The sequence below is a fragment of the Gossypium hirsutum genome, chromosome A13 (assembly GCF_007990345.1).
Source record: "Gossypium hirsutum isolate 1008001.06 chromosome A13, Gossypium_hirsutum_v2.1, whole genome shotgun sequence".
Taxonomy (NCBI): domain Eukaryota; kingdom Viridiplantae; phylum Streptophyta; class Magnoliopsida; order Malvales; family Malvaceae; genus Gossypium; species Gossypium hirsutum.
Window position 1 is genome coordinate 368,023 of NC_053436.1, and position 22,794 is coordinate 390,816.

At 33.8% G+C, this 22,794-nt stretch overlaps 2 pseudogenes; both read left to right on the forward strand.

The window, feature by feature from the left end:
* Window positions 1–3,409: 3,409 nt before the first annotated feature.
* On the forward strand, window positions 3,410–5,034 carry LOC107956110 (polygalacturonase-like; annotated as a pseudogene).
* A 2,057-nt stretch (window positions 5,035–7,091) lies between these two features.
* LOC107956704 (polygalacturonase-like) lies at window positions 7,092–8,581 on the forward strand (annotated as a pseudogene).
* The last annotated feature ends 14,213 nt before the right edge of the window (window positions 8,582–22,794 follow it).

The window sequence follows — 22,794 nt, forward strand, 5'->3', positions numbered from 1 at the left end:
GGTTGGATCCGTGTATCCGTCAGTGTCCGAGTTATGTTAATAAGGGTAAATAAAGTAAAGATTATTAAAGTACTGATTGATATTGAATAATAGCAATAATGTGTTTGAATTACCATGTTTTAAAGTTGATTAAGCTATTGTTTATAGAAATACCACTGAGAGTATTCTCAGCGTACGGTTTGTTTTTATGCGCAGGCTAGGTACGAAAGTATAAAGACTCAGCATACAAGCTGATCCCCAAACTCAAATTGGTGAAGTTTCTATCTTTTTGGAAAATGGCATTGTACCTAGGATGTCTTTTGGTCATTTTAAAAGTATCTAAGTTGTGAAGTGATATTTTGGTATGTTTTGTAAATGTTACCAAAACCTTAAGTATGGTATGTTTTGATATGTTAATGAAGAGTAATAAGAGGAAGTGTTGGTAAATATTGTAGAGAGAAGAAATGAAGATGTTATAAACTTAGTTATCAACATTTTATACTAAAACAGATTTGGACAGTAGCGGTAGTCCAACTTTGAAAATATACCAAAAATAGTATAAAGTGAATTAGATAATGAATAAAATTTGTAATTGAAGCTTAATGAATCTATTTTTATATGGAAGAAATAAAATAGGTAAAAGAGTTGTATTTTATGAGATATTTACGTTTTGGTGAAATAGGGTTAGAACAATTTCTGGATTCCTTGTTCTGACTTTAGAAATTCACCATAAATTGTGTATTAAGAATTAGGACTCAAACTTTATTTGTATGGATTCCTTATTGAGTCTATTTTTAATTGAAACAAATGGAATAGTCATTGGATTTCTGTACAGGAAGAAATTTGATTCGTAGTGCACAAGGGTCAGAGTAGTCAAACCCTGAAACAGGGGAGACTTTTTCTAATAAACTGTACTAATTGGCCCGACCAAAAATTCTATAAAAAAATTAGTAAGTAGATATATGAGTCTAGTTTCAGGGAAAATTTATGGAATTAGATTTCGAGTTTCGTAACTCGAGATATGATTTTTTAGCGACCGTGACGCAGATGGATAGTTTACTACGAAAACTGTTTAAGTGCTAAGATAAGTTTTGTAATGTCTCCTGCTCGACTCCGGCGACGGTCTCGGGTAGGGGGACGTTACAAGAGTAATAATACTAAATAATTAATTTAAATAGTAAAATAACTAAAAAAGATTAAATTGGACTAAAAAACAAAATATTTGGGGCGAAATCGAAATAAAAATAAAAGAAGGGTTTATTTGAACATGCGCTAAAACAGTGAGGACCGAAAGAACTATTTTCCCAAGCTTTTAAAATGACGTCGCATCAACTAGGATTTATTTGAAATCCAAATAAAATTATGGGGGGAATTTTAAAAAATACAGAAACTTAATCGCAAAACATAGAAAAGGCGAAAGGACCGATTGCGTAATTAGCCCATTGAATAAAACACGGGGATCCTGAGTGGGTTGGGTCGGGTCGACCCGATCCGGGGTAAAACGACGCCGTTTTGGATGTTGAAGGCCAGCCCCAAAACGACGTCATTTTGAGGGCCTTTAAAATTTTCATTTTATCCAGGTTTAAAAAAAAAACAAAGGGGGAGGGGATTTTTCTCTCTGGGGAAACCCAGAAACCGGCCAGGAGGGCCACCGCACGCCGTTGTAGCTTCGCCGCCGCCGGCCACCGTCCACGATGGCCGGAACCTCAAAAAAGGCTATTTTTCTTTCTTTTTTTTTCGTTGTTTATATATATATGTGTCTATATTTGCTTGTATGAAAAAAAGAAAAAAAAAGATTTAAAAACTTAAAGGACGAAGCGTCACCTCCTATTTCTCCGATTTCGATTCTTATATTCTGATGTTCACTGTTTTGGTGTTTAGATCTGTCTTTGATATATGAAATCTATTGCTCGGTATTGAATTGGCCGAATCTATTGTATTCATTCATCAAGAATCCCCCCATTACACTGTCTTTTGATGGCTTTTATAGCCTTTTACAAATGTTTTCCCTTTTATTATTTTATATTTGTTGTCCTTTCCCTTTAATTCCTTGCAGGTGCAGAGAGCGATGGACGTGATGGGGCGATGCTGCAGTGGGCAGGTGGTGGTAGAGGGCAAGTGGTCGAATGGGACAAGGTGGCTAGGGTTTTTAGTTTCTGACAAAAGGTTGTGGGATAGTTGGGTCTGTGATGGGTTTTTAATTGGGCCATTAGTTTGGGTTTGGGTATTTGGTTGAGTTTAATTAGGTTGGTTTGGGTTTTATTGTACCTGGGCCAAAATTGGCCTGTAACAAGTATGGTTGACAGAATAATTAGGCAATGACACACATGTTGACGAACAAAAACTAATTTTCAATAGTAGAATTTGATGAAACTTTTAATAGGTAGATCAATTTACTCTTTGATCTAACATAAAGGAAATTAATTAATAGATGGAGCAAAATGCAATCTGACTCTTAGTACAGAAGCCTCTATAGTACTTTTACCTGATAAAACCTAATAAAAAACAAAAGATAAGCAAGCAAAGCTGTGTGTAATATCCTTGAGGCAATTGGGAAATGAAATTATGAGCATAGGAAGCTTTAGCAACTTCAATAACCTCTACCATTCTACCATCTTTCTTTCCAAAAAGTAAGTTCTCTTTAATGGTTGTTGCAAACAATGTGGGCTTTTGACTAACCAACCCCATTTGTGACCTTGACCATTTGAGTTGCAATTTATTAATAGAAACACCATCAACAAGTATTTCCCCTCCAAGTGGGTCACAAAACCTTTGCAACAATGATATCATAGTTGATTTTCCTAATCCACTACTACCCACCAAGGCCATAGTCTTTCTTGCAGGAATTTTGAGACAAAAATTGTTGAAAACTATGCTCTTTGGCCTAGAAGAGTATGCAAACTTGACTTGCTTGAATTCAACTTCCCCTAAAATGTTATCCAAAATTTCCCCTGCCATATTATCTAAATCTATTTTTGGGGTTCTTTTTATCTTTTTATCTTTTAATTTTATCAATAAGTTTATAAACTTGCTTCTATGAAAAGAGATTGTCTATAAACACTAACCATCTGTACCATGATATGACTGCGGCAATTGGATGAACCCTATCTGTTTAAATAAATAAAACAAAAATTAGATTGTGTCATGCACAAGGAAGAAGCTGAATGAATCTTGTACTTGCATGCAACACAAAATGTATTATCCTAATTAATTAATTAATTGCCGCTTAAGTTGTAGCCAAGCAAGCTCCACGTAGCACACTGTATTTCATACAAACACACAAAACAGCTGCTTTCTTTAATCCTACACTTCCACAATTATTCTCTTTAATCCTGAATCTGCAAAACTATAAATATCCATTTTCATGAGACTCTTCTCATTCATCAATCTCCTTCCTATAAATATCCATTTTCTCATAAATTCTTCTCATTCATCAATCGACTTTCTTACCAAACAATACAGCTTAACTCGGTTTCAGTTTCAGCTTCATTCATTCACTCAATTTTCTGATCTATATATATATAAGTCCATCCTTGTCTCAATTTTCTTTAGAGCAAAGCTGTCTCAAATGATGAAGCTCACTCGCCCTTTTCATGGAATTATTCTGATTCTTTTTGTCATGTTAGCCATAAATTCAACGTCTGCAACAACAAAGTACAATGTGTTAAGCTTTGGGGCTAAGCCTAATGGAAAAACTGACTCCACCAAGGCTTTCCTCATGGCATGGGAAGCAGCCTGTAGCTCAGCTGACTCCACTATGATATATGTACCCAAGGGCCGGTATTTGCTCGGTTCTATGGCCTTCAAAGGTGGCTGTAAAAGCCCTCAAATCACTTTTAGAATTGACGGTACCCTGGTAGCCCCTCAGGATTATAGACTACTAGGCAAATCTACCGATTGGCTGAGCTTTGAAGGAGTGAATGGCGTTTCAATCCTGGGTGGTGCACTTGATGCCAAAGGACCATCTCTCTGGGCTTGCAAAGCTTCCCACTCCAACTGTCCTTCCGGAGCTACGGTAGTATTCATTTTTAACTTCTTATATGATTCTAGGCTACACAATACTATATAATCGATAAACCTTTATCATCCATGAATTAACATGCTAAAATGTTTCACATCGTGATCAATGGATGCGAAAATGTACACGTACAAGGAGTTAGAATCATCGCCGCAGGTGATAGCCCCAACACCGATGGCATCCATGTCCAATTATCCAAAAATGTGAATATCATAAAATGTTCAATTAAAACTGGAGATGACTGCATCTCGATTGGTCCCGGTACAAAAAACTTATGGGTCGAACAAGTCACTTGCGGTCCTGGTCATGGCATTAGGTACTTTGATATAAAATTATTTCCTTTTCATTATTATTGGTATAATTGGTTTGTTTTGATTTATTTGCACTTTGCAGCATTGGAAGTTTAGCAAAAGATTTGAAAGAGGAAGGGGTCCAAAATGTCACTATAAGAAAGACAATTTTTATAGGCACTCAAAATGGGTTGAGGATAAAGTCATGGGCTAGACCTAGTACTGGATTTGTTCAAGGGGTTCGGTTTATGGATTCTTTGATGGTAAATGTGCAAAATCCTATTGTAATTGATCAGAATTATTGCCCACACAATCTAAATTGTCCTAATCAGGTATAATATATTGCAATTATAGTATTAATTCCAAATATTTTTAGATTAAAATTGTTAAATCAATAGCAAATGGAAATGCCTATTTTTTACATGTCACTTGAAGCAGTTGAACTAATCTCACTTATATTTCAATGATGATAGGTATCCGGAATTAAAATTAAAGATATCGTATATGAAGGTATTCGAGGAACGTCATCCACACAAGTAGCTATAAAATTTGATTGTAGCCCGAAGAATCCATGCACTGGGATAAGATTGCAGAATGTCAATTTATCATATTTGAATAAATCTGCTCAATCATCTTGTTCCAATGTTCGTGGGAAAGCATTGAATTTAGTTCGACCAGAAAGTTGCTTATAAATTTTAGAGATCAATCAACAGAAAACAGAATTTCTCCTCTTTTTTATACATGTATTTATTGGGTGAAAATTATTTATTATTTCTATATAATAATAAATAAATGTAAAAATTATTTGATTTATTCTTCTCTACAAACAAATTTTAATTTGACTTAATGTTACAACCGTCATTTTTGAGACACGTCATTACATCATTCCTTAGTTTGTAAATTAATTGCGAAGAATAACTCAACAATTAGCTTTGCAAGTTGAATAATCTTAAGAGACATTCCTAAAATTTAACTTGCAAACATCCTTACGAATTAGAAAAACTCAATTCTAATTAACAAACTCAAATACGCGATTTGTTTTAATTAGGTCACTCATTCTCATAGCATAACTCAATAGCTCTCTTAATTGAATTTTGCTAACTTGCTCTAACTATTAGAATAAAGACACAATTATAGCTCTTACTCAAATTGAAATTATCCATATTTTGAAGAGCATATGGAAGAAGGAGATCTTAATGATCCATATTCAAATCCAAATGATGATGAACTTAGTCAATAACTAACAGATGATGATAATGAGCATATGTTAAATATTAAATAGGAAATAACTCAACAAATATGCACTAGAACAATTAAATAAAATTGCATATGATGTGCGTTTTTCTTTTTAGTTTTATTAGTAATTATATTATCAACTACTTTTTTAGACTAACTCCATATGATGATTTAATTTTAATTTTTGTTACTTGCTTAGAAATTATTTTTACCATACTAATAGCTTTTTGTAGTAATTAATTTTTTTTAAAAAAAATCATGTAACTGTGTAATTATAATTTGTACTACCAAATATAACATAGGAAATTACGATTCTTTGTAATTACAATTTGTACTACCAATAATTATACTCTACCAACCAAACACGTCTAGGGAATTACAATTCTTTGTAATTATAAAAGAATATAATTATTGTTCTAGTAATTACACTTTCATTCAATTACTTTGTGCTGTTCAAATAGATTCGAAAAAAAATAATTATCATACTATAATTATAAGTAAATTGTAAACCCAATAAACCAACTTTTCGCTTGATAAGAATGGATACATATAAATTAGAAAAAGGTTTACGTTCCTTAAAAAATAAAACAAGGCTTTATATTAAATCAACATGAAATTAAATGGCCTGCCTTCAATCTCATTCCATTTTTATTAAATATTTATATAAAATTTAACCCATATTTTAATTACAATTATAAAGTTATGTTTATTATATAATTAATTTTTTATTTTATAAAAAAATTAAAACGGCCTTCTAAAAATATAATTAGAGAAAATATTTTAATAATTTTACAATTGAATTGATGTCAAGTTGATTCGTGACATGAATATCAGTAAAACATTAATACAAGCATAAATATAGATGTTTTGATTTGGTTTGAAGTGATGGGGTTTGAGATGCATCTCCTACTAATAATATAGATATGGATAATGGTAGCTTTAAATAAACTCCTTTTTGATAGGACAAATGATTGTATAAACTACCATAAATTCAGGGTTTTGGTAGCTTTAAAAGAACTCCACATTGCTAAGCCAGATTAATAGGAAACTGAGTTCAACAGCAATCATTGCCAAATACAATATAAGCTTATATGACTGCGGGAGTTTGATGAAAGGTATCTTTGGGATAAATAAAAGAACAATTGGATTGTCTCATGTGCAAGCAAGAAGGTGATGAAATTCCTACTTACATTTAACACCAAATGTATTATTAGCATCTAATTAATTAACTGCAGCTTAAGTTGTAGCCAAGCAAGCTGCGAATAGCACACTGTATTTCATACAAACACACAAAAACCGCACCTTTCTTTAATCCTACACTTTCACTATTATACATTTATACTCTTTAATTCTCCTGATTCTGCTAACCTATAAATATCCATTTTCTCATTAATTCTTATTATTCATCAATTGACTTTCTTACCAAACAATACAGCTTAACTCGGTTTCAGTTTCAGCTTCATTCATTCACTCAATTTTCTGATCTATATATAAGTCCATCCTTGTCTCAGTTTTCTTTAGAGGAAAGCTGTCTCAAATGATGAACCTCACACGTCCTTCTCATTCCATTCTTCTCATTCTCTTTTTCATGTTAGCCATAAATTCAACGTCTGCATTAACAAAGTACAATGTGTTAAACTTTGGGGCTAAGCCTAATGGAAAAACTGACTCCACCAAGGCTTTCCTCATGGCATGGAAAGCAGCCTGTGCCTCAGCTGACTCCACCATTATATATGTACCAAAGGGCCGGTATTTGCTCGGTTCTATGGCCTTCCAAGGTGGCTGCAAAAGCCCTCAAATCATTTTCAGAATTGACGGCACCCTGGTCGCCCCTCAAGATTATCGAGTTCTAGGCAAATCTACCGATTGGCTGAGCTTTGAAGGAGTGAATGGCGTTTCAATCCTTGGTGGTGCACTTGATGCCAAAGGACCATCTCTCTGGGCTTGCAAAGCTTCCCATTCCAACTGTCCTTCTGGAGCCACGGTGCTATCATATTTCACTTTTCATTTTTCACTTAAGTTCCTGTATGATTCAAATTTAGTCTTTATCATCCATGTAATTGACTTGCTATTTTCGATTTGTTTGTGAGAGCAGACGTTAAGCTTTACCAACTCCAAGAACATTAGGATCCGTAGTTTATTGTCCTTAAATAGCCAAATGTTTCACATCGTGATCAATGGATGTGAAAATGTGAATGTCCAAGGGGTTAGGATCATCGCCGCAGGTAATAGCCCCAATACCGATGGCATCCATGTCCAACTATCCAAGAACTATCATAAAATGCTCAATTAAAACTTGAGACGACTGCATCTCGATTGGTCCCGGTACCAAGAATTTATGGGTAGAACAAGTCACTTGCGGTCCTGGCCATGGCATTAGGTACCTGGATATAAAATAAATCTTTATTATTATGTATTATTATTATTGATATAATTGGTTTATTTTGATTTATTTGCACTTTGCAGCATTGGAAGTTTAGCAAAAGATTTGAAAGAGGAAGGAGTCCAAAATATTACAGTGAAAAAGACAATCTTTTTAGGCACTCAAAATGGGCTGAGGATTAAGTCATGGGCCAGGCCTAGCAATGGATTTGCTCAAGGGATTCGGTTTATGGATTCTTTGATGGTAAATGTGCAAAATCCTATTGTAATTGATCAGAATTATTGGCCACACAATCTAAATTGTCCCAATCAGGTATAATATATTACAATTATAATATAAATTTAAAATATTTTTAGGTTACAAATGGTTGAACCAATTAAGGTCTTTGATTTTTATTTTTGGGTCTATGCTACTTGAAGTGATTAAATTATTTTGTTTATATTTCAATGGTTATAGGTATCTGGAATTAAAATTAAAGATATCATATACGAAGGTATTCGAGGAACGTCATCCGCACAAGTAGCTATAAAATTTGATTGCAGTCCGAAGAATCCATGCACTGGAATAAGATTGCAAAATATCAATTTATCATATTTGAATAAACCTGCTCAATCATCTTGTTCTAATGTTCGTGGGAAAGCACTGAATTTAGTTCAACCAGAAAGTTGCTTATAAATCTTGGAGACCAATCAACGGAAAATGAAATTTCTCCTCTTTTTTATACATGTATTTATCGTGCTGAAAAATATTTATTCTTTCTATATAATAAATGTAAATTTTTTTGATTTATTTGTAATGTCCCCCTACCAGAGACCACCGTCGGAGTCGAGCAGGAGACATTACAAAACTTATCTTAGCACTTAAACAGTTTTCGTAGTAAACTATCCATCTGCGTCACGGTCGCTAAAAAAATCATATCTCGAGTTACAAAACTCGAAATCTAATTCCATAAATTTTTCCTGAAACTAGACTCATATATCTACTTACTAATTTTTATCTAGAATTTTTGGTCAGGCCAATTAGTACAGTTTATTAGAAAAAGTCTCCCCTGTTTCAGGGTTCGGCTACTCTGACCCTTGTGCACTACGAATCAAATTTCTTCCTGTACAGAAATCCAATGACTATACCATTTGTTTCAATTAAAAATAGACTCAATAAGGAATCCATACAAATAAAGTTTGAGTCCTAATTCTTAATACACAATTTATGGTGAATTTCTAAAGTTAGAATAAGGAATCCAAAAATTGTTCTAACCCTGTTTCACCAAAACGTAAATATCTCATAAAATACAACTCTTTTACCTATTTTATTTCTTCCATATAAAAATAGATTCATTAAGATTCAATTACAAATTTTATTCATTATCTAATTCACTTTATACTATTTTTGGTATATTTTCAAAGTTGGACTACCGCTACTGTCCAAATCTGTTTTAGTATAAAATGTTGATAACTAAGTTTATAACATCTTCATTTCTTCTCTCTACAATATTTACCAACACTTCCTCTTATTACTCTTCATTAACATATCAAAACATACCATACTTAAGGTTTTGGTAACATTTACAAAACATACCAAAATATCACTTAACAACTTAGATACTTTCAAAATGACCAAAAGACATCCTAGGTACAATGCCATTTTCCAAAAAGATAGAAACTTCACCAATTTGAGTTTGGGGATCGGCTTGTATGCTAAGTCCTTATACTTTCGTACCTAGCCTGCGCACGGAAATAAACCGTATGCTGAGAATACTCTCAGTGGTATTTCTATAAACAATAGCTTAATCAACTTTGAAACATGGTAATTTAAATGCATAATTGCTATTATTCAATATCAATCAGTACTTTAATAACCTTTACTTTATTTACCCTTATTAACATAACTCGGACACTGACGGATACACGGATCCAACCCACACTCCGGGATAAGCACATAGTGCTTCATCGGAATAAATCCGAAACTTTAACATTATAGTACACAAAGTACTTCATCGGAACAAATCCGAAACTTTAACAGTAGTCGACACATAGTGTCTCATCGACTCAATGTTTGAATATCCCAATACTTCCAATTCCTATGACATGTCAACTATATCCGACTAGCCCGACACTGTTAATAGGGTATTCAAAATCACATTCATTTCAGTATGGTAAAAATACTTACCTCATTCACATTTTCATACAATATAAATATCAAATATAGCAATAACGATTAAGCTCGGTTTATAAAAATACAAACCACTATTTATCGAATTTAATCGATATCTTCGTTCACTTTCTCTTTTCCCTTCTTTGATGACGTATCCAGTGCTACGTTTGCTACTAACAATCATACAATTAAAAATCATCAATATATTAATTTATAAAACACATTTTCACTTTCTACCAAACTTTTACAAAAATTCCAATTTCGTCCTTTTTCCATTACTAATATTTCTTTCTTTAACTTAAGCTTCATATTCTCTTTTAATCAACTCATTAACAATTTCTAACTCATAAAATTCATTATAAAACATAAATTTTGAGCTCTATTCAACTTAGTCCCTATTTAAACCTAATTTAGAAATTCCTTTAACTAATCACTTCTAACTTCAATTTCTATCAATTTAACCCATAAAACCTCAATTTATTCAACTAAATCAATATCTAAAAATTCTCTATTTTTCTTCATTTTAACCTCATACATGTAGAACTTTGAATTAGGCATCCATAAACATAAAAATCATAAGAAAATGAGCTAAAACAACTTACCAATCAAACTTTAGGGCCTTAATCCTCAAATTTCCCTTTTTTATTTCTTTCTTTCTTTCTTCTTTCTTTCACGTTTGCTCTATGTTAGTCTTTCTATCTTCTTTTTCTATTTTATCAATTTTACTTATTATACTATTATTAACCTATAATAAATATAAAACTAACATGTGTAATAGCTATAACATAAAATATTTTATAGCTATTACACATATATACCAACTATTACACACGTTATTCAATATTAACACACACATGGCACTTAGGGTCTAATTACTAGATTAGTCCCTTTTACTTCTTTAATCTATAATTAAACTTTTATTCCTTATGCAATTTAGCCATTTAAACTAAATTTAAGCTACTTCACTTAATTAAACACTAAATAACCATTCAACTATAATTCATAAATATTTCTAATAAATATTCATGAATAAATTTCACGGAAACAGTATTCAAGACTCAATTTCCAATACCGTAACTTTCAGTTCATTACAATTCTCTCTCTTTAATAAAATTCGTCCTCAAAATTTACCTGAAAAGAGATGGGGGTATTGAGATCTCATCGTTTCTTCTGGTTCCCACGTAGCTTCTTCAACACTGTGACTTCGCCATAGCACGTTTACTAAAGGAATACGTTTATTACATAATTCTTTTACCTCTCATGCTAGAATCTCAACTGGTTCTTCTTCATACGATAAGTCAGGTCGAATCTCTACATTCTCGGTCGTAATAACATGTGAAGGATCCGATTGATATCTTCTTAGCATAGAAACATGGAAGACATCGTGCATTTTCTGTAGTTTAGGAGGTAAGGCCAATCGATACGCTACTGGTCTAATTCTCTCAATAACTTCGTAAGGCCCAATAAAACGAGGACTTAATTTTCCTTTTTGACCAAATCTTAGAATTTTCTTCCAAGGTGAAACCTTTAAAAATACTTTATCCCCAACTGAGTATTCAATATCCCGTCGTTTCAAATTTGCATACGATTTCTGTCTATCAAAAGCAGTTTTCAATCTTTTCCGAATTTTCTTAACTGTACTTTTCGTTTCTTGAACCAATTCAGGTCCAATCATCTTCTTCTCATTCAGTTCTGTCCAACATATGGGTGATCGGCATCTTCGTCCATACAAAGCCTCATACGGTGCCATATGTATACTTGACTGGAAACTATTATTATACACAAATTCGGCTAATGACAAATAATATTCCCAGTTAGACTCAAAATCAATCATACAGGGTCGAAGCATATCTTCTAAAATTTGTATTACCCGTTCAGATTGACCATCAGTCTGTGGATGAAAAGCTGTACTAAAGTGAAGTCGAGTACGGAAAGATTCATGTAATTGCTTCCAAAACCTTGACGTAAACCTTGGATCTCTGTCAGAAATTATTGATTTTAGAATACCATGTAATCTAATGATTTCCCGAACATAAACCTCAGCAAGTTTCTTTAACGACCAATCGGTTCTCACAACTAAGAAATGAGCTGACTTCGTAAGTCGATCAACTATTACCCAAATACCATTCTTTTTACTTGTAGACGTCGGTAATCCCGTCACAAAGTCCATCGTTATTCGGTCCCATTTCTATTTAGGAATATTGATGGGTTGAAGTAATCTCGATGGAACTTGATGTTCTGCCTTCACTCGTTGACAAGTCAAACACTTTGCCACATATTCAGTTATATCCTTTTTCATTCCCGACCACCAATACAATTCACGCAAATCACGATACATTTTCATACCTCCAGGATGAAATGCAAATGGACTATTATGAGCTTCTCGAAGAATTAACTCTTTCAACTCAGAATTATTCGGAATGCAAAGTCGATTCTGAAATCTTAGATAGCCATTTCCATCAATGCTAAAATTTTCTGTTGTACCATTCCGAATCATCTCTGTTTTCTTTAACAACTTATCATCTTCTAATTGTGCTGATCTGATTCGATCAAACATTACTGGCTTTATTCTTAATTTAGTCAAAAGGCTTCCATCTTCAGTGATACTAAGTTGTGCAAACATTGCTCGTAATTCAATCGCAGCTTTTCTACTCAGTGCGTCGGCTACTACATTAGCCTTCTCTGGATGATAGTCTATGACACAATCATAGTCTTTTAGAAGCTCTATCCAATGCCTTTTTCTCAGATTCAATTCTTTTTGCGAAAGCAGATACTGCAAACTTTTATGATCCGTATAAACATAGCACTTTTCACCATAAAGATAGTGCCTCCAAATCTTCAAGGCAAAAATTACAGCTGCTAATTCTAAATCATGAGTTGGATAGTTGCGTTCATGCGGTTTCAGTTGGCGTGAAGCATAAGCAATGACTTTCCCGTTCTGCATCAGTACACATCCCAGTCCACTCAATGAAGCATCACTGTACACTACAAAATCTCTTTCTGATTCTGGTAAAATCAACACCGGTGCCTCTGTTAACATTCATTTTAATGCTTCAAAATTTTTCTGACATTGCTCATTCCAAACAAATGGAATATTCTTCTGTAGTAGCTTGGTCATCGGTAAGGCTATCTTTGAAAATCCGTTGACGAATCTTCGATAGTAACCAGCCAATCCGAGAAAACTTCGTACCTCTGATACATTCTTAGGAACTTTCCACTGAATAACTGCTTCAATCTTCTTTAGATCCACTCTAATTCCATCCGCTGATACGACATGACCAAGAAACACAACTTCTGATAACTAGAATTCACACTTGCTCAATTTTCCGTACAATTGCTTTTCTCGTAGTATTTGCAAAACAATCTGGAGATGTTGCTCATGATCTTTTTCTGACTTGGAATACACCAAAATATCGTCGATAAAAACTACTACGAACTGATCCAAGTATGGCTGAAAAATCCGATTCATAAGATCCATAAAAGCAGTAGGGGCATTTGTCAGTCCAAATGGCATCACTAAAAATTCATAATGCCCACACCTCATACGGAATGTCGTCTTCAATATGTCGCACTCTTTTACTTTCAACTGATAGTATCCCGACCTCAGATCAATCTTTGAAAATACGGAAGCTCCTTTCAGTTGATCAAACAAATCATCTATTCGAGGAAGTGGATACTTGTTCTTGACAGTCACTTTGTTGAGTTGTCGATAATCAATGCACAACCGCATCGACCCATCTTTCTTCTTAACAAATAACATTGGAGCTCCCCATGGTGATGTACTAGGTCATATAAAACCTCTGTCCAATAAGTCTTGCAACTGTACTTTTAATTCCTTTAGCTCAGTAGGTGCCATACGGTACGGAGGTATCGATACCGGATCTGTACCTGGGTAGACTTCAATCACAAATTCTACCTCTCGATCAGGGGGTAATCCAGGTAATTCCTCAGGGAATACATCAGAAAATTCACATACAGTCCAAATTTTACTACACTGACTTTCAACTGAATCCGAATTAATCACATATGCTAAGAAAGCATTACAACCTCGATGAAGAAGCTTGCTAGCTTTAATGGCTGAAACAATACGAATTGATCCACTAGTCCGAATACTATTTACTTCAATTCTATCTTTGCTTTCATTCTGAACAATAAACTTCTTCTTATAACAATCTAAAATCACTCCATGTTCTGATAACCAGTCCATTCCCAAAATAACATCAAAGTCGCCAAATGGCATAATCAACAGATCAACAGGGAATATTCTATCTTGAGTCATTAACGAACATCTTCGACATATATGGTTCACTAAAGTAGTTTGTCCTAGTGGACTAGACACTTCTATCATAACTTTAGACAATTCAGACTCTAATTTTTTTGTCTCAACTATTTTCGTATTAACATATGAATGTGATGACCCAGGGTCTATTAAAGCATAAACGGGTGCTAAATTCAATAAGAATATACCTGTCACTACATCGTGAGCATCTTTCTCTTCTCGAGTCCTCACAACATACGCTCGAGCTGGAGCTCTAGCTTCAGATTGTTGTGTAATACTCACACTAGTTCTTCTAGTACCACCTCTAGCAAACGAACTACTTTGGCCTGATCCCGGCCTCTGGAAGCAAATTCAGATCTTTGCACTACTGTCGGTGTTGTTCTAGATATCTTTGGGCAATCTTTAATAAAGTGATCGGTAGCTCCACAACGGAAACAACCTCCAGTCAACTTTCTACACTCCTCTTTGTGTCGGTTTCCACAATGCTCACATATTGGAATTTCAGTATTCTGAATTGGACTTTAGATACTGCCAGTAGACACAATAGTCTGTCTTTTCCGACCTCGATCACTCCTTTCCAATCGAGAACTAAATCTCTAATTACCTCGTGATTCCTTTGACCCCTTAGGCTGTGGACTTGAACTAACCATTTCGGGACGTTTTTCAGTCGAACGAGCAACTTCAGACTTTTTATCCCTTCCGAGAATTTGTTCAATCATATTAGCTCTTTTCATTAAATCCGCAAACTCAATGATTCTAAGAGGCATCAACTGTAGTTTAAATTCATCACGTAATCCTCTTAAAAATCTTTTACATCGGTCGGCTTCAGTCGGTACAAACTCAGTGGCATATCTGCTCAATCTCAGAAATTCTTGTTCATAATCCACTATGAGCATCTCACCTTGTTTCAGTGTTAAGAACTCTTGTCTTTTGTCCTTTATGTACATTTTTCCCAAATACTTGTTTTGAAACTCTTTTTGAAAGAAGTCCCAACTTATCTGTTCCTCAAGTACATTCTGAATCACTGATTCCCACCATACGAAAGCTTCATCTTGCAGTAATGAGAAAACACACACTAAGCTTTCTTGTGGTGTACATTCAAGTTGCTTCAGAACTCTCTTTGTAGTCTTTAACCAATTTTCAGCAATAGTCTAATCAATTCCCTTCGCACCCAAAAATTCTGTAGCTCCATATTTTCTCAATTCTTTAATTGGAGCTTTTCGGGTAATAGGGATAGAAGACATAGCAGGCATAATTCTTACCGCTTTTTGAAGGGCATCGGCGATTATTCTAAAGACTTCAATATTATCACTTCCAACATTCAGTTGATTTCCTACTGGATTCACACTTGGAGTTGCAAACTCTGATTCATTCACATTATACGGTTCATCATCCTCACTATACATCTCTTGATCAGTATCCTCAATGCTTTTATCAGACATTCTTAATGCTATAAAACAAAAATATTCAATAAACATATCAGCATCCAATCCAACTCAAATTTGACTCAGTAATGGCATGTACCTCTAGATTCACATTGACATTCGATTTAGTCCAAGAACTGACTAAACCTAATTAGCTCTGATACCACTCAAGCTTGTAATATCCCCCTACCCGAGACCGTCGCCAGAGTCGAGCAGGAGACATTACAAAACTTATCTTAGCACTTAAACAGTTTTCGTAGTAAACTATCCATCTGCGTCACGGTCGCTAAAAAAATCATATCTCGAGTTACGAAACTTGAAATCTAATTCCGTAAATTTTCCCTGAAACTAGACTCATATATCTACTTACTAATTTTTTTCTAGAATTTTTGGTCAGGCCAATTAGTACAGTTTATTAGAAAAAGTCTCCCCTATTTCAGGGTTCGGCTACTCTGACCCTTGTGTACTACGAATCAAATTTATTCCTGTACAGAAATCCAATGACTATACCATTTGTTTCAATTAAAAATAGACTCAATAAGGAATCCATACAATTAAATTTTGAGTCCTAATTCTTAATACACAGTTTATGGTGAATTTCTAAAGTCAGAACAGGGAATCCAGAAATTGTTCTAACCCTGTTTCACCAAAACGTAAATATCTCATAAAATACAACTCTTTTACCTATTTTATTTCTTCCATATAAAAATAGATTCATTAAGATTCAGTTAAAATTTTATTCATTATCTAATTCACTTTATACTATTTTGGTATATTTTCAAAGTTGGACTACCGCTACTGTCCAAATCTGTTTTAGTATAAAATGTTGATAACTAAGTTTATAACATCTTCATTTCTTCTCTCTACACTATTTACCAACACTTTCTCTTATTACTCTTCATTAACATATCAAAACATACCATACTTAAGGTTTTGGTAACATTTACAAAACATGCCAAAATATCACTTAACAACTTAGATACTTTCAAAATGACCAAAAGACATCCTAGGTACAATGCCATTTTCCAAAAAGATAGAAACTTCACCAATTTGAGTTTGGCGATCGACTTGTATGCTGAGTCCTTATACTTTCGTACCTAGCCTGCGTACGGAAACAAACCGTACGCTGTGAATACTCTCAGTGGTATTTCTATAAACAATAGCTTAATCAACTTTAAAACATGGTAATTCAAACACATTATTGCTATTATTCAATATCAATCAGTACTTTAATAACCTTTACTTTATTTACCCTTATTAACATAACTCGGACACTGACGGATACACGGATCCAACCCACACTCCGGGATAAGCACATAGTGCTTCATCGGAATAAATCCGGAACTTTAACATTATAGTACACAAAGTACTTCATCGAAACAAATCTGAAACTTTAACAGTAGCCGACACATAGTGTCTCATCGACTCAATGTTTGAATATCCCAATACTTCCAATTCCTATGACATGTCAACTATATCTGACTAGCCCGACATTGTTAATAGGGTATTCAAAATCACATTCATTTCAATATGGTAAAAATACTTACCTCATTCACATTTTCATACAATATAAATATCAAATATAGCAATAACGATTAAGCTCGGTTTATAGAAATACAAACCACTATTTATCGAATTTAATCGATATCTTCGTTCACTTTCTCTTTTCCCTTCTTTGATGACGTATCCGGTGCTACGTTTGCTACTAACAATCATACAATTAAAAATCATCAATATATTAATTTATAAAACACATTTTCACTTTCTACCAAACTTTTACAAAAATTCCAATTTCGTCCTTTTTCCATTACTAATCTTTTTTTCTTTAACTTAAGCTTCATATTCTCTTTTAATCAACTCATTAACAATTTCTAACTCATAAAATTCATTATAAAACATAAATTTTGAGCTCTATTCAACTTAGTCCCTATTTAAACCTAACTTAGAAATTCCTTTAACTAATCACTTCTAACTTCAATTTCTATCAATTTAACCCATAAAACCTCAATTTATTCAACTAAATCAATATCTAAAAATTCTCTATTTTTCTTCATTTTAACCTCATACATGTAGAACTTTGAATTAGGCATCCATAAACATAAAAATCATAAGAAAATGAGCTAAAACAACTTACCAATCAAACTTTAAGGCCTTAATCCTCAAATTTCCCTTTTTATTTCTTTCTTTCTTTCTTCTTTCTTTCACGTTTGCTCTCTGTTAGTCTTTCTATCTTCTTTTCTATTTTATCAATTTTACTTATTATACTATTATTAACCTATAATAAATATAAAACTAACATGTGTAATAGCTATAACATAAAATATCTTATAGCTATTACACACATATACCAACTATTACACACGTTATTCAATAGTAACACACACATGGCACTTAGGGTCTAATTACTAGATTAGTCCCTTTTACTTCTTTAATCTATAATTAAACTTTTATTCCTTATGCAATTTAGCCCTTTAAACTAAATTCAAGCTACTTCACTTAATTAAACACTAAATAACCATTCAACTATAATTCATAAATATTTCTAATAAATATTCATGAATAAATTTCACGGAAACAGTACTCAAGACTCAATTTCCGATACCGTAACTTTCGGTTCATTACATTATTCTTCTCTACAAACAAAATTTAATCACCCATAGCACTTGATTGATGTAGAATCCGTATGCTAAAAAATCTTTCAATAAATCACAATTAAAGTAGAGATGGAATTGGTTGAAGGATTATTTCTATTAACGATACGTAAAAACCTCTTTAAAAATTTACTTAAAAATTTAGAGAAAACGAAAGACATAAGAAAGAGTTGGTTACCATCAAATTCTTTGTCACGTGTTTAATCTCCCACTAAACATATATGGTAACTATATGAAAAGTACCATGATAGACTTTAACATAGGTGAGATTCTTACATTTTGGATATCACTATAAAAAAGCTTCAAAAATCATCATTAATTGAAACCATATTAAATGGTCTAGATATCACCACTAGAAGCTTCGAATATCGTTATCGAAGACTTGATTGAAATCAAAACCATATTGAACGTTTCGGATATCACCACCAGGAGCTTTGAATATCACCATCGAAGACTTTAAACCAAACAAATTTCTTATTGAACATTTTGGATATCACCACCGAAAGCTTCGAATATTGCCATTGAAGACTTGGTCGTAATTGAAATCATATAAACTTTTTGGATATCACCACCAGAAGTTTTGAATATATCACACCATTGAAGACTTTAAACCAATCTAAAGTTTTGAATATCACCATTGAAGACTTTAAACCAATCTATTGAACATTTCGAATATCACCTCCGATCATTCATTTTCTAACAAATTCTATCTCCTTTTGTTCTTGAAAAATTCCCTTATTTACACGTGATGTAAAGTCCAAAACAATACAAGTGCTTCATGATATAATGCAGATGCTATGATGATATCAATGAAGGATGTGGTTATGATGTCGACCAAAATGGCTATGTGCTTACGAAAAGAGTTATGTACAATTATGCACTGTTAATGCAATGAAGGAAAAGAGGCAAATGGTTATGGCAGATGCAAATGTGATGCAAACACAAGGGTGAATAAGTTGCTAGATGCCCCCTTCACTCTTCCCTAAACTTGGCTTCATTTCTCTTTTTATTTTCATTTTTCACACATTTTCAAAACTTCATATGAATAATTCCAAATTCATGCGTAAATTTATATCTATAAGGAAAACCCATTTCATCTAAAAATTAAAACCTCTGAAAATTCAATACGAAATTTCGAAAGATAAATGGAAAATATTGATTAAGTAAACATTATTATGAAAATTAAAATTTTAGGAGAATCAAATAGAGAAAGTTGTGACCATTGATGAGAATCCTAGAGCAAAGAATTAAGATATTCAATGTTACGAGTGTGAAGAGTATGGCCATGTACAATCTGAGTGTGCAAACTTGAAAATGAAGTCTCTCAACATAACTTGGAGTGATGAGGATGCCTTAAGCAACTCAGATTAGATGGAAAACACTTGAGCAATTATATGGCCTTCACTACTAAAGTCAGTACCCATGTTTCGGTAGGCTTTGACGTTGATGATGGTTTAGAAGACAAACTAGTGTTGACTTTCTGCAAACCTACAATACTATGCTGGAAAAAAGGAAGTATGCGAAGTGAATGCAAAGCTGATAAATAAGAACTTCAAACTCCATGAAGAAAACCAAAATTTAATCGAATAGATGAAGGTGAATGATTCTCTACTTAATGATAAAACCGTCCGTTTGGAAACTACACATGAAGATCTTGTAGTTAGTCAATCCATGCTAGAAAAAATCAATGCCGAATAGTGGTAAACTTAATGAAATTCTTGTAGCTGGAAAAAGGAGTGAAAGAAAATGTGGCATTGGATATGTTGAGAAGAAGGGAAAAATTGTGATGAAAAATCCAATAGTTTTTGTCAAAGCCACAAATAATATTGATCAAGGTGAATGCTCCAAGAAACCTAAGTTGATTCATGTTAAAAAGAAAGTAATCTCTAATCATTTAGTTACTTGTCATTGTCGTGGAGCTTCTAGTCATATCGGACCTAGAAAGATCAAATGTGGAAACAAGCAGTGACAGAATCAATGCCCATTGCCTTGGCACTGCACGAGGCCAGAAGAAAAAAATTTGTATGGAGGAGAAATGAGAGGTCACCTCATGGAATGGAGGAGTATAAGAAGAGATGTATTATCTGTCATTATTGTAATATGGTTGGTAATATCATACCGTATTTTTATAAGATGTTGAATGACTTAAGACAGGGAATTATTAGAAAACAAGTTGCAACGCAAACTCAATACAACTAGAAACAAATATGAGTGAGAAAAGATCAATGGTTGATTGATGCTAGAGTGAAACATGAAGTGACAACTGATATAATAACTTCTGAAAATCAGTATGACGATATTTCTACTCCATCAAGATCTTGTGATAAATAATCTTGTTGTTTCACAAGTTACAACTATCACCTATAGAGCTGTTAATGAGTTAACATCCATTGCACTCCAGTTGAAACATCTTATTGAGGAGGAGTGTATTGATGCTACTACTAAGGGGGAGTGTGTTGATGCTATAATTATGGGGGAGTTTTCTTCTTTATCATACGTGTTGTTATTTGTTTTATTTAATTATGGTTTTTCGTAAAAAAACGCTTAAGGGTGAGTGAAAGTAGTAAACTATCCACACAAGAGCTCCTCCCACCCCCTTAGCTATGCCCTTGTATCTGAAGTCCCAAAAGTTCTTGATTCGAGCTGATGCCACGGCCTGGCACCGTGGCTTTTGTCTGGGTAGTTTACTACTTTCACTCGCCTCGGCTCACCCTCGTGACTTTCTCTTCCAAAAAAATAAACTTGCTATTTCACGCCATGACCTCCAAGAACCCATGTCACGACTTTGGAGTAAGACAAGTTATTGTCTAAGAAGGCTGCGGCCTTGCGCCGTGACATGGACACCAATAATAGCTGCAGCCTTAGGAGGTCGTGCCTTGCGCTAAGGTATACTTTTAGAGTGGAAAGGTAGGAAGCGTGAAAAGGCTTTACATTAATTCAGTATCAAGTTAACGGCCAGCCTTCAATCTCATTCCATTTTTATTCTTTTAAGAAATATTATTAATAATAAGAAACAGAGTTCAACAGCAGTCATTAGTAAACCATTAGTAACATCAAAGTAAACAAACTCAAACCTGAAGTCAGAAGAAAAAAGCACCTTGTACAGGGAAAATTAGATTGTCTCATGTACAAGGAAGAAGGTGCATTCATCACAAATGTATTATAATTAGCATCTTATTAAATGTATTAATTAACTGGCGCTTAAGTTGTAGCCAAACAAGCAGCGGATATTCCATACAAACACACAAAATGCCAGCTTTCTTTAATCCTACGCTTTCACAGTTATACTCTTTAATTATCCTGAATCTGCTAAACTATATGTTGCGCGGAAGCGTGTGAAAGAGTAAAATTATTATACTGAAAAATCACAATAAGTTCAATTCCCAGGAAAAAGAGGTAGATCACGAAGATCACTTAAATACCAAGTCTTTCCTAGCCAGAATATCCCTCTATCGTAATTTAATAGCACAATAAATCACTACAATCACATTCACAAAATATGCAAAACAAATAATAAAGAACACCAGAATTTTAACGAGGTTCAGCAAATTTTGCCTACGTCCTCGGGCACTACCAAATATATTTCACTCCAAAAATTACAAGTGAAATTTACAAATATAGAGAGAGAATAATGCCTTAAGTAGAGAATGGCAATTATGGGATGAAGAAAGTAAGCAATGGTTAGGCCTATTTATAGTTGAGGTTCAAGGATCAACTTGCAATGTCCCTATACAATTAGGGACCAAAATTGCAATTATCCCATGCCAACTTTTAACCCAACTTGCCAACCAATATTACTTTCTACTTTCGGTGCCCACCCCATTTGACTTTTCAAACAATGGTGGGTTCCAATAATCTCCACCTTGAAGATTTGATTACGATAATCTTATCTTCACACAATTCTTTCTACTTTTGACAACAATACTTGATAGTGCCTTCTTCAACTGTTAAACTTGCAGGATATTAATCAAGTTCAAACAATGTTCGAACTTGGTTGCTGTTACCACCTTGGTCATCATATCTGCGGGATTATCTGCAGTCTTGATCTTCTGAAGACAAATTTTCCCCTCTTCAATAATTTCCCGCTCAAAATGGAATCGTACGTCGATATGTTTTGTACGTGCATGATAGACTTGATTCTTTGCTAAATGAATAGCACTTTGACTATCACAATACACGTTAATATGCTCCTGAACCAACCCCAAGGTTTTAGCCATACCTTGTAACCAAATAGCCTCCTTTACAACCTCTGTTACAGCCATGTACTCGGCTTCTGTGGTTGACAATGCAACTGTAGACTGTAGTGTAGACTTCCAACTTATTGGTCCTCCAGCAAGTGTAAACACATAACCGGTGGTTGATCTTCGCTTGTCCAAATCACTG